This window comes from Molossus molossus, unplaced genomic scaffold, assembly GCF_014108415.1.
Source record: "Molossus molossus isolate mMolMol1 unplaced genomic scaffold, mMolMol1.p scaffold_m16_p_8, whole genome shotgun sequence".
In the NCBI taxonomy this organism is placed as follows: domain Eukaryota; kingdom Metazoa; phylum Chordata; class Mammalia; order Chiroptera; family Molossidae; genus Molossus; species Molossus molossus.
Genome location: NW_023425402.1, coordinates 6,180,096 through 6,193,599, shown reverse-complemented (window position 1 = coordinate 6,193,599; position 13,504 = coordinate 6,180,096). Strand labels below are relative to the sequence as shown.

At 40.0% G+C, this 13,504-nt stretch overlaps 1 pseudogene; it reads left to right on the top strand.

Annotated features, from left to right (window-relative positions):
* The first annotated feature begins 3,985 nt into the window (after positions 1-3,985).
* Positions 3,986-4,459, top strand: LOC118621331 (annotated as a pseudogene).
* Positions 4,460-13,504: the final 9,045 nt, after the last annotated feature.

Genomic DNA, 13,504 nt, shown 5'->3' with positions numbered 1-13,504 from the left:
TCGGTTCCTGCTAAGGGCATGTACCTCAGTTACAGTTTGTCCCCGGCCCCGGTTGGGGTTGTGCAGGACGTAGCCACTAGATGTGTCCCTTTCACATCAATGTTTCTCTCGCTCTCTGTCTCTCTCTTCCTCTTTCTCACTTCCACTCTATCTGAACAAAAATGGAAAAATGTCCTTGGGTGAGGATAAAAAAAAAAAGAGGGAGAGATTTAGGGGAAATCCATGTATATTTTTAAGCTAAACATTTTATTTTGAGATGATTGTAGATTAGCATTCAATTGTAAAAAAATAATACAGCCCTGGCTGGTTTGGCTCAGCGGTTAGAGCGTCGGCCTGAGGTCCAGAGAGACACGGGTTCAGTTTTCACTAAGGGCCCGTACCTCGGTTGCAGTTTGTCCCCAGCCCTGGTTGGTCATGTGGGTGGCAGCCACTCGATGTGTCCCTTTCACATCCATGTTTCTCTCTCTCTCTCTCTTCCTCTCTCTCCCTCCCACTCTATCTGAACAAAAAATGAAAAAAATGTGTCCTCAGGTGAGGATAAAAAAATAATAATAATAATACAAATAATACAAAGAGATTCCTGTACCTTTTACCTATTGCAAAACTTCAGTACAATATATCACAACGAGGATATTGACATTGACACACTCAGTATATAGAACATTTCTTCCTTTCTGATAGGAATGCCTTTTATTTCCTTTTCTTACCTTATTGAACTGGCTATAACTCCTGGCACTTTGTTTAATAGGACTGGTGAGAGCAAACATCCTTTCTTTGTTCCCAATTTTAGAAGGAAAGCATTCATTCTTTATTAAACTATTAAGTATATTAACTGCAAGGTTATTTTTAGATGCTCTTTATCAAGTTGAGGAAGTTCTCTTCTTATCTTTCTGAGAGTTTTCATCTAGAATTAATATTTAGCCCAGCTGGTATGGTTCAGTGGCTGAGTGTCGACCCATGCACCAAGAGGTTACCAGTTGGATTCCCGGTCAGGGCACATGCCTGAGTTTCGGGCTAGATCCCCAGTGTAGGGAATGCAGGAGGCAGCAGATTGATGTTTCTCTCATTGATGTTTCTATCTCTCCCTCTCCTTTCCCCTGTTTCTCAAAATCAATAAAAACTTTTTCTTAACAAAAAGAATTTTTAATTTTTTCAAATGTTTTTCTGTACTGAAAGCTATGTTCATTTTATTTTTGCCTGTAAACATGACAGATTATATTGATTTTTTAAATAATTTTTTATTGATTGATTGATTGGAGAGAGAGAGAGAGAGCAAAAGAGAGAGAGCGAGAAAAATACCGATTTGTTGTTCTACCCACTCATGTATCCATTGGTTGATTCCTATATATTCCGACTGGGGATCAAACCTGCAACCTTGGCATATTCAGACAATGCTCTAACCAACTGAGCTACCCAGCCAGGGCTTAATTTTCAAATACTGAACCAGCCTGCATCCCTGAAATAAACCTAATTTGGACATGGTAGATAATTGCTTTCATATATTGCTGAATTCTATTTGTTAATATTTGGTTAATAATTTGTATGTGTTTCTTTGATAGCTAATGATATTGAACATCTTTTTGTGTGCTAATTTGTATTTCTTTGGAGAAATGTATATTCAGATTCCTTGTCCATTTTATTTATTTATTTTATCCGCAGCCGAGGACATTTTTTCTTTTTGTTGTTGTTCAGATAGAGTGGGAGGGAGAGAGAGGAAGAGAGAGAGAGAAACATCAATGCAAAAGGGACACATCGAGTGGTTGCCACCCACATGACCCAACCGGGGCCGAGGACAAACTGCAACTCAGGTACATGCCCTTAGTGGGAACTGAACCCAGGTCTCTCTGGACCACAGGCCGATGCTCTAACTGCTGAGCCAAACCAGCCAGGGCTCCCTTGTCCATTTTAAAATTGAATATTTGTCTTTTTTTTTTTTAATCTTCACCTGAGGATATTTTCCCATTTTTCTTTAGATGGAGTGGGAGGGAGACAGAGAGAGGGAGAGCGGGAGAAACATTGATGCAAGAGAGACACATTGACTGGTTGCCTCCGGCATGACCCCAACCAGGGCTGGGGACGAACTGCAACCAAGGTACCTGCTCTTGACTAGAACCAAACCCGCAACTCATTGGTCCACGGGCCTGCACTCCAAACGCTGAGCCAAACCGGCCAGGGTGGATATTTGTCTTTTTATTATTCAGTTGTAATTATTCTTTTTATACTCTAGACACAAATCCCTCATTAGATATAATTTGGAAAAAAAAAAAAAAAGGTCCCCTATTCTGTGACTTGTCTTTTCATTTTCCTGATGGTGTCTTTTCCCCACCATGTATTCTGTCCATGCCCTCCTCCACCTCCACTCAACTCCCTCTTCCATCACAATCACCACACTGCTGTCCATGTCCATGAGTTTTTTTTCTTTCTTGCTCAACCCCTCCACCAACCCCAGCAACTCCCCCCACTGGAGCTGTCTGCCTGCTCTCTCTGAGTTTGTCTCTATTTTGCTTGATAGTTCCATTTTTTACACTGAATTCCATATATGAGTATTAGTGGTGTCTTTTGAAGCACAAAGTGTATTTTAATGATATCCCAGCTTATCTTTGTTGTTGTGCTTTTAGTGTTATGTCTAAGAAATCATTGCCTAATCCAAGGTCATCAATATTTACATCTATATTTTCTTCTACAAGTTGTATAATTTTAGCTCTTAATTTAGGAATTTGATTCATTTTGAGTTAATTTTTGTATATGGTGTGATGAAGGGGAATAACTTCATTATTTTGCATGTGGATATCTAGTTGTCTTAGCATAATTTGTTGAGCATATTCTTCCCCCACTGAATTATCTTGGTGTCCATGTTTCTGGTAAGAAATCTGCTGACCTTCAAATTATTTTCCCTCAAAAGTGAGCTGTAATTTTTCTCTGGCTATTTTTTAAATTTTTATTTGTCCTTAGTTTTCAGAAGTTCAACTATGACAAGTCTTGATGTGAATCTTGGAGTTACCCTGATTGAGGTTTGCTAAGCTTCTTGAATATATAGGTTCACATCTCTTACATTTTTCCTCAGCTGGGACTTTAACATGAATATTAGATCTCTTTTTATAGTCCCACAGGTCCCTGAAGGTCTGTCCATTTTTTCTAAGTCTATTTTCTATCTGTTTTTAATTTTTATTTATTTTTTGTTTATTTGTTTCTTGTTACACTGGCCTCCCTGATGTTCCTCCAATACAGTGAGCAGACTCCCACTTCAGGATCTTTGTACTTGCTGTTCTCTCTGCATGGAAAGATTGTGCCCTAGATATCAGCATGGTTCCATCCCCAACACCACTCCCTTCATGTCTTTTCCCCAGAGTCATCTCTAATCTGGCACTCCCTAATAAGCCCCTTACCTGCTTTATTTTTCTTCATGGCATGAACCACACAACATTGGTATTTTCTAAGTTAACTGTCTAATTCCCCTTAGAATGTAAGCTTCGTAAGAGGAAGAACTTTTGTTTTACTATTGTGTGTCCGGCACTCAGAACAGTGTCCAAACTCAGATTAATATTAGAGTGGCAGACATGAGGCAAGCTTTTCCAGGGCAAGTTCATCAATACTACTCTCCTCCTGAGCATCTTTTTTTTTATTAGTCAAGTTTTAGGTTCAGCTACATATAACAGAAAACTCAAAATAATACATGACTTCAATAAAAAAGATGTTTCTCTTTCACATAGAAGACTAAGGCAGGCAATTCTTGGTACCTCTTCAATCATTAGTGACCTAGGTTCCTCCTGTCTTGCTAACACCATCCTTAGTTGCCACTTTGTGGTCCAAGATGTTGCTTGCATTTCAAACAAACATCGTATCTACATTTTTGTCAAAAGGAAAGAGGGCAGGAAAAGGGCATTTTCTCTCCTGCCACACCAAGCTACAAGCAATGCAAAATGAGCTATTCATTGCAGATGGCCATGGTCTGAATAAAAATTAAGGATTTTCCCTGTAATGTGCTTTAAGGGCCTATGTGAAAGATCATTATTCCAATGGCTCTGTCCTGCTTATGCTAAAACTATAGATGGGCAACAGACCATTATTGTGTGTATTGAAAGCCACCAGTTTCAGCCTAAAAACTTATGGAATGATGGCTGGAGATCAGAATGGAAGTTCACCATCACACCACCTACAGCCCACATGGTTGGAGTACTTAAGATTCAGGTACACTATTATGAAGATGGCAATGTTCAACTGCCATAGAGATGTACAGGATTCAGTAACAGTTTCAAATGAAGTCCAAACTTCCAAGAAGTTTATTAAAATCATAGAACATGCAGCAAATGAGTATCAGACAGCAATAAGTGAAAACTATCAAACAGTGTCAGACACCACATTCAAAGCCTTGCACTGGCAGCTTCCAGTCACCTGCACCAAAATTGACTGGAACAAGATACTCAGCTACAAGATTCACAAAAAAGTGCAGAATGCTTAAAGGCTGAATGCAGGATTCTTCAGAATGTAGAAAGAAAGGTTTCAAAGTATGGTCATATGATAAGTGATTTATAAACAAGAGTGATATTTTGCTAGAACTTTCCAAGTTAACAGGTTTTCTAGACTCATGGAATACTGTTGAACCTATAGCATTGTCTTGATACTTTTGTGTTCTCTGCCTTGTAATTTTTTGTTTTCACTGTATCTACTTGTAATTTTTTTTTTTTAACTCTGCCACATGTAATGATAGAAAGAGAGCTCTATTCTGGAGTCATTTTACTGTTTAGAAAATTTTCCTAGCCATGAAGCCGTTACTGATATAGACGGGTAGTATGTTCAGTGCTTTTCTTTCTTTTTTTTTTTTTTTTTTTATCCTCACCCGAGGATATTTTTCCATTTTTTGTACAGATAGAATGGGAGGGAGAGAGAGGAAGGGAGAGAGAGTGAGAAACATCGACGTGAAGGGACACATCGAGTGGCTGCCACCCGCACGACCAACCAGGGCCGGGGACAAACTGCAACCGAAGTACGTGCCCTTAGCGGGAACCGAACCCAGGTCTCTCCGGACCGCAGGCCAACACTCTAACCGCTGAGCCAAACTGGCCAGGGCTGTTCAGTGCTTTTCTACCTGTCCTTCAAAACACACCTGGTACTTCCGTGGTTTATACTGATCCACTAACAGGTAAAGAGGCTGTGCTACCAACTGTAGCCAAATGGAAGATACATTCACTCTTCTCCCTCTGACTGCTTTGATCATCATTTATAGCATTGCATAACTAGTTTCTAAAAGTATAGATTGGGGCTGTTCAGGTCCTTTTTTGGGGCAAAGGAAGTTTTCTGGAAACTCCATTATAGTGCCCAGCTAGTGTAGCTCAATGGTTGAACACCAACCCATGCACCAAGAGGTTGCCAGTTCGATTCCCGGTCAGGGCACATGCCCAGATTGTGGGCCAAATCCCCAGTGGGAAGCATGCAGGAAGCGGCCAATTGATGTTCTCTCTCATAGCTGGTTCTACCTCTCTCTCCCTATCCCACCCCTCTCTCTAAAATCAATAAAGAAAAAAAAAAAGAGACAGAAATTCCATTATAGCCAGCTTCTCTGGGGAAACTGTTTTTAAATCCAAAGACTTGAACCACATTCCCTGCACATGAATGTGTTTGCGTTTTCCTTCCTTCCCATCTAGTGCCATTATAGTTGTAGACATCTGCATTTTTAGCAGAATTTTACCTGTTTATTTTTTATTTCTTAATATTCAAGAACTGCTGACATAGGAGAGATTTAGTAGAGTATCAGACTTGAAAAATGCAGAAGAAATACTAGGTATCTGTGCTTTAACACACTGTGGCAGGATTGGACTATAAGCAAATGAATCTAACAACTATGTAAATTGCAAACAAAAACTAAAAATGAACCCAAGTGAAAAGGATAACTTTCAGGCAGTATCTTTCTATTTCCTGTTATTTAAGGAAATACTAGTGATTTGTTCTAAATAAGATGTAAAACTTGTTCCAAATTACTTTTCCTCAGTCCTGCCTCCCAAAAACTTAAATGTAACTGTGATATAGCAACCCTTCCCAAGTATATTGGCAGGTGTATGTGTGATCTCAGAATGTACAGGTGACATGGATATGATAGCACAACTGAAATGATGGATTCATTTACATTGTTTACACTTCTATGACCAGGCCTTAAGGGAAGGTCAAGTTTTTAAAAAATCAAGTAGTGTCTTCCTACTTATCTGCATATACAGTCGTCCCTCGCCACTTCCCACTTTGACTTTCACGGCTTCACTCTATCGCGTTTTTTTCAAATATATTCATTAAAAAGTATCGAGACAGTGAAAATGATACAGCGTGTGCTTGGTTGTCTGAGTCAATTATACACCCCTGTATTACAATTAAAATTAAAATTACTGCACATATGGACTGTAGGCCTATGTATTCGAACACCTCAGGAATCCTTCAACACCAAGTGCAACCGCTAGGGTCTGGAACAGATTAACTGCAATAAACGGGACGACTAACTGTACATGTAAAAAAAAAAAAAGGCTCTTTGTGCTTTATCTTTGATTTTGCTCAGTAATATAGTTAAGCAAGAGTTTGCTTCAAAGTGACCTGTTGAGCTGTGTAAGCATTTTTATTTCAAATAAAATATAGTTGTATTAAAAAAAAAAATCAGGGCCCTGGCCAGATTGGCTCAGTGGTTAGAGTGTTGGCCTGCGGTCCAGAGAGACCTGGGTTAAGTTCCCGCGGGGGGCACGTACCTCGGTTACGGTTTGTCCCCGGCCCTGGTTGAGTCGTGCAGGTGGCAACCACTCCATGTGTCCCTTTCACATCGATGTTTCTCTCTCTCTCTCTCTCTCTCTGTCTCTGTCTCTCTCTATCTGAACAAAATATGAAAAAATGTCCTCAGGAGAGGATTAAAAAAAAGAAAAATAAATAAATAAATAAAATTAGGTATTCTCCCCTAGCTGATGTGGCTCAGTGGTTAAGTGTCGACCCATGCACCAAGAGGTGGTTAATTAGATTCCCAGTCAGGGCACATGCCTAGGTTGTGGGCCAAATCCCCAGTGCACAGTGTGCAGGAGGCAGCTAATTGATGTTCTCTCTCATCAATGTTTCCGTCTCTCTCCCTCTCCCTTCCTCTTCTAAAATCAATGGAGAAAAAATTTTTTTTAAATTAGGAATTCTATCGTTATTATGGATGGTAATAGATACTGAGGTAGGCAGGTAGTAACGTCTGTCTGCTACTCTGGGCTCTCTTGTGTTACTCTTCTTTTTGTCCCCTCTTTACATGCTTCACTCTACTAGCAGAGGCTTGAGAATTAAAAGGGATAAAGGAAGAAAAGGTAGCATTTGAATATAGAGGTAAAATTCTTTGTCCTACCAGCGCTGACAGGGTAGCTCAGTTGGATGGAGCATCCTCCCGATACACCAAAGTTGCAGGTTCAGTCCCCGGTCAGGGCACATACAAGAGTCAATCAATGAATGTATAAATAAGTAGAACAACAAATTGGTATTTCTCTCTCTCCCCTTTCCCCTGTCTCTAAAAAGAAAAAAAAAACAATAAATAAATTTTTTAAAAGTCTTTTTTTGGTTGTTGTTTTTTTATCCTTATCTGAGGACATTTTTGCATTCATCTTCAGATAGAGTGGGAGGGAGAAAGAGAGGAAGAGAGAGAAACAGCAATGTGAGAAAGACACATCAAATGGTTGCCACCCACACGACCCTGGGGTCGGGGACAAACTGCAACGGAGGTACATGCCCTTAGCGGGAACCAAACCCAAGCCTCTCTGGTCTGCGGGGCCGACGCTGTAACCGCTGAGCCAAACCGGCCAGGGCTGTTGCTTCTTTTTTTAATCTTCACCCAAGAATATTTTTCCATTGATTTTCAGATAAAGTGGGAGGGAGGAAGAGATCAAGAAAGAGAGAGACATATCAGTTGTTTGCTGCCCACATGATCCTGACCAGGGTCAGGGATTGAACCGCAAATGAGGTACGTGTACTTGACTGGAATTGAACCCGAGACTCTTCAGTCCACGGGCGAAGCTCTAACTGCTGAACCAAACCAACCACGACTAAAATATGTCTTGTTTAAAAAAAAAATTTTGTCCTACCTTTTACTTTATTCGGTCAACAACTACCCCCCCAAAAGTTTGTGAAGTACAAGCAAAGCAGAAGGAATAAGGATTAGGAGACCTGTTTCTCACAGTCTTTGTGAAAGCTGATTAAGTACTTACAAAGGACTTTGAGGTCTTGGCTTCCTATGCTGTGTTCAAAGTCTTACCAATTAAATGAGGACATAAGTCAATTGACTTTTTCTTTTTTTGCTAATTCTTACCTGAGGATATTTTCCCATTGATTTTTATTTTAGTTTTTTTCCACGGGCTGATGCTCTAACTGCTGAACCAAATCGGCCAGGGCTCCATTGATTTTTAGTGTGGAAGGGAGTAAGGGAAGGAGAAAGAGAAACATCGATGTGAGAAAGACACATCAATTGGCTGTCTCCCGCTGGACCCCCACCAGGACTGGGGATGGAACCAGCAACCCAGGTACATGCCCTTGAACAGGAATCAAACCTGTGACCCTTTAGTCCACAGGCTGACAATCTAACTAATGAGCCAAACTGGCCAGGGCAATGGGCTTTTTTTGAATTGGCAACCAGGGAAAGATACTTATTTCAAAATGAACAAGTATGGAGAAACTGGATCATCATCTTGACAGGTGGTCAAAATTACTATCCCCAACAAAGGGCAGATAGGTGGACTCTGTATGCCTGTGCCTGCCTACAGATGTGATATGCTAGGTACACAATTGTGTACACGTACCAGAATAAAATCATGAGGAAACACCAGGCAAACCCAAAATGAGGAATGAAGAAAATTCTGTTAGACAAAGTTAGCAAAATTGTCAGTTTCACAAAAAGACAAAGAAAGACTGAAGAAGCCTTGGCTAGTTAGTCTTAGCAGTTAGAGGGTCAGCCCAAGGACAGAAGGATCATGGGTTTGATTCCCAGTTAAGGGCACATACCTGCATGCCAGGTTCAAGCCCCAGAGTGGTCCGGGTCATTCAGGAAGCAACCAATGTGTCAATCTCGAAATGATGTTTCTCTCTCTCCTTCTGTCTCCCTCCCTCCCTCCCTTCCACCCTATCTAAAAAATCAATAGAAAAATATCCTCAGGTGAGGATTTACAAAAAAAAACTAAAGAACTTGAAGAATTGTTCTAGATCAAAGGAGACTTAAGTAAAGTACATGATTCTAGAGAGGATCCTAGACAGGAAAGGAAAAAGAATAGGACAATGTTAGATCAAAGGACAAAAATGAAACATGGTTGGTAGATTAAATTGTTGAATTAAGGTTATATTTTCTGAGCTAAACTATGATTGTGTAAGAGGATGTACTTATTCTTAGGAAATACACACTAAGTATTTATGGTAAAGGGCATGCTATAAGAAACTTACTTTCAAATGGCTCACAAAAAAAAAAAAGTGAGCAAGCAAATGGATGAAATGATAACAACTAACAAGAAGTGATCCGGTCAAAAGGTATATGAGTATTCTTTGTCCAGTTCTTGCAACATTTTTGTACATTTGAAACCCAATTCCCCCATACCACTAAAGAGCAAGGACAACAAACAACATTCAGATTATTTCATTCCTGCACTTATCTGATGAACTGTTCTAGATGCTGTATTTGATCCTGTGCCAAAGTCTAATCCGTAAGCTTTCAATTGGGAGGGAAAGAAATCACTTCGATTACCTAACATTTATTAAAATTTTCATGAAAACCAATACACTGGGCCAGCCTTCAGGACACTTCTGTCAGACAATCTAAGGCAGGCCAGGCTTTTTTCTATTCACAAAATGATCTAGGAGCCTAAAAGATACCATCTTACTGAAGCTATGTAATTGGGACAATCACCACTGGACTTTTTCCATGTAGGAAGACCAAATTAGCCTGTGGCTCTATGCAAGGATCTCATTTCTCAGGCAGCTTGGAATCAAGGGGACTGGCATTCTGACAAACCATCAAAGCCACAGTCGTGGAAATGATGATAGCTTGAACTTTAACTGCACTCCTTATGGCTTCAAATCTGCCCACAGAAATGGAAGCAAGTATGTTACCCTACATCTACACTAACTTCTTCAATTCTTGATATCCAGTAGTATTGATTGCACCTAAACAAATTCTTACACACTCTAGAAAAAGCTTCCTTTTGAAATGACCTGGGTTGCCCTGGCTGGTTTGGCTCCGAGGTTAGAGCGTTGGCCTGAGGTCCAGAGAGACCCGGGTTCGGTTCCCACTAAAGGCATGTACCTTGATTGCAGTTTGTCCCCGGCCCTGGTTGGGTTGTGCGGGTGGCAGCCACTCGATGTGTCCCTTTCACGTCGATGTTTCTCTCTCTCTCTCCCCCCCCTCCCACCCTATCTGAACAAAATATAGAAAAAAGTCCTCGGGTGAGGATTAAAAAAAATAATAATAAAATAAAATAAAATAAAATATAAAATAAAATAAAATGACCTGGGTTGTTCCTAAGTATCTGAAGTTGTTTTTAAAAACCTAAGTAGGTATCTGTGAGCTTCTATGTATACACAAAAGACACTCTTCACTCTCAGCCTGACAGAGCCATCCAAACCAGAAAATTGCTGACTCACATGCAAGGTCAGTTGCCAAGTTTCCCCTAACAAACTCTTAAGTCTGAGAAAATTTTAATAACAAGTCTGAGCTATAAATTCAGATATACAACCTATCAATTTCTGAAACTTAAGTCTTCTTTGAAAGATGTGACACAATGAGCCCTCGCTGGTATGGTTTAGTTGGTTGGGCATTCTCCTGTGCACCGAAGGGTTGCAACCGATTCCCAATCAATTCCTGGGGTTGGAGCACATGCCAAGGTTTGCGGGCTCAATCCCTGGTAGGAGCATGCAGTCAATATGCTGCTTCTGCATCGCTTTTTCTCTTCCTCCCTCTCCCTTCCTTTATCTCTTAAAATATAACAATGAAAAAATCTTGGGGGGGGAAAAAAAGGACAATGAGAAATTAAAAGTAACAAGTAGTCCTGGCAAAGGCTCAAACTAGGAAGTTGACTCAGCTTCTACAGAGGCTGAGTATAAAGATTTTCTCTTGGTCAGGATCTTTATTTTTAACCTCTTGTTTACTTAGATAAGGTTATTTATTTGGCTAAATTAGCTCCTCTTCAAAATATTCACAAGCTTGTAGGTATAAAAGACAATCCACTTATTGTGACTTCAATTTCAAGCTAAAAAATCTATAAAAAATTATAAACATACATACAGTATTATATTTTTAATTATTAGAACTTAAGATAGTTTGCCAAACCCACTATTAATCAAAATTTTCTAGGGAGCTTTCCCAAAATGCAAATTTCCTAAGCCTCACACAAGTAATATTGAATCAAAATCTGGATGAATAAGGTCTTCTGATTCTGATCATCAGGCAGATTGTAAATTGCTGGTTCATGACACCATCCGCCATAACATCACTGTAATAATAACCTCAGATGACAAAGATGGTTTGCTTTTTGTTTTGTTTTTAAATCCTCACCCGAGATATTTTTCATTTTATCTTCAGATAAAGTGGGAGGGAAAAAGAGAAACATGATGTGAGAGAGAGACATCAATTGGTTGCCTACTTGCATGACCACATGACCCTGACCAGGGCTGGGGACCAAACAGAAACCGAGGTACATGCCCTTGACCAGAATTTAATCACAACTCTTAGAGTCTAAAGGCCAAACATTCTAACCACTGAGCAAAACTGGCCAGGGCTTGCTTTTTGTTTTGAAATAGATAATAATTCAAAGTCCAAAACATACAAGATGACCAGCCTTTCTCCTCCTCCCGTCCCCTGGCCACCCATTTACTCTTCCTGGGAAACTAACACTACCAGTTGCTTATCTGTCCTCCCAGATTCTTTATGCTTACAAAGGCACTATAAATATCTCCTTTAAGAAAAGATAGCAGTGCCCTGGCCAATTTGGCTCAGCAGTCAGAGTGTCAGCCCCGGACCAAAGTGTGGTGGATTCAATTATGGTCAAGGGCACGTACCTCAGTTGCAGTTCAGTCCCCAGCCCTGGGGATCAAGCAGGAGGCAACCAATCAATGTGTCTCTCTCACATCAATGTTTCTCTCTCTCTCTCCCTCCCTCCCTCCCTCCCTCCCACTCTATCTGAAGATAAATGAAAAAATATCTTCGGGTGAGGATTTAAAAAAAAAAACAAGGAAAGGAAGAGATAACAGCAAATAATATGTGAACAAACAAGATGCAGAACAATGTGTCATCTTGGAAATCTTTCCCAAGCAATACATAAAGCTTCCTTATTCTATTTTAACCTGCATAGTATACTATATAAAGAATCCTACTTTGCAGAAATTCATTTATCGCAGTAGAGTCTGGAACTGATTAACCGCGTTAAACAAGGGCCGACTGTATGCCACTTTGTGGCTCTATCATACTTGATAAATCAGTTCCCTTTCATTGGATTTCTGTTATTTCCAATCTTTTGCTGCAGTGCATAATCATATGCACATGTCATCTTGTACATGTGCAAGTGTATTTGTAGGATACAATTCTAGACATGGAAATGAAGGTAATTCTGATATTGCCAAATTGCCCTACTCAGAAGTTATAACAATTTTCACTTCCACTTGCAACTTGAAACGAGTTTATATTTTACAAAGTTGAATATGAATAGCACCAATGGCTAACTTTCTAGATGTTTTCCTGAAAAGACAATATCTTTATAGCCCAGTGATATAACAAATGATGCTTTGGCCCTGGCCGGTTTGGCTCAGCGGTTAGAGCGTCAGCCTGCGGTCCTGAGAGACCTGGGTTCGGTTCCCGCTAAGGGCACGTACCTTGGTTGCAGTTTGTCCCCGGCCCTGGTAGGTCGTGCAGGTGGCAGCCACTCGGTGTGTTCCTTTCACGTCGATGTTTCTCTCTCTCTCTCTGTTCCTCTCTCTCCCTCCCACTCTACCTGAACAAAAAATGGAAAAATATCCTCGGGTGAGGACAAAAACAAACAAACAAACAAAAAACAAATGATGCTTTGAAAAAAATTCTGTACCGTGGAAATCTGAATAATTTGACCACTGCTATTAGAAAGATTTCTGACTATTTGAGACCCAAGAAAAAGAGGAGCTAGGAGAAAAGAGAAGCTGAGGTTAAGGCAATCCTTGCTATTCTTAGCTGACATGCACTCATTGTGAAGTCTTCTTCCCTACTTCAGCATAAAATGCTTAAAATTTTCCACTTACTACACAAAGCATTATTCATGTGAAAAATTAACCAACTGTGCTGTTTATTATTTTAATCAACAAAACTTCTACAAGTGTTATTACCAAAATCTTACACAAGAGAAATTTACTAAATAAAGGCAGGATGCCCAAAGACCCACTCTAAAGCTAAGGAGAAAGACTGTCATGCAGAGGCATGCTAAAGAGAGAATAAGCTAGAGAAACAAAGCTGAAATCGTTAATCTCCTTTGTAATACACAAATACAGAAGGGAGAAAAAAAAGAACACA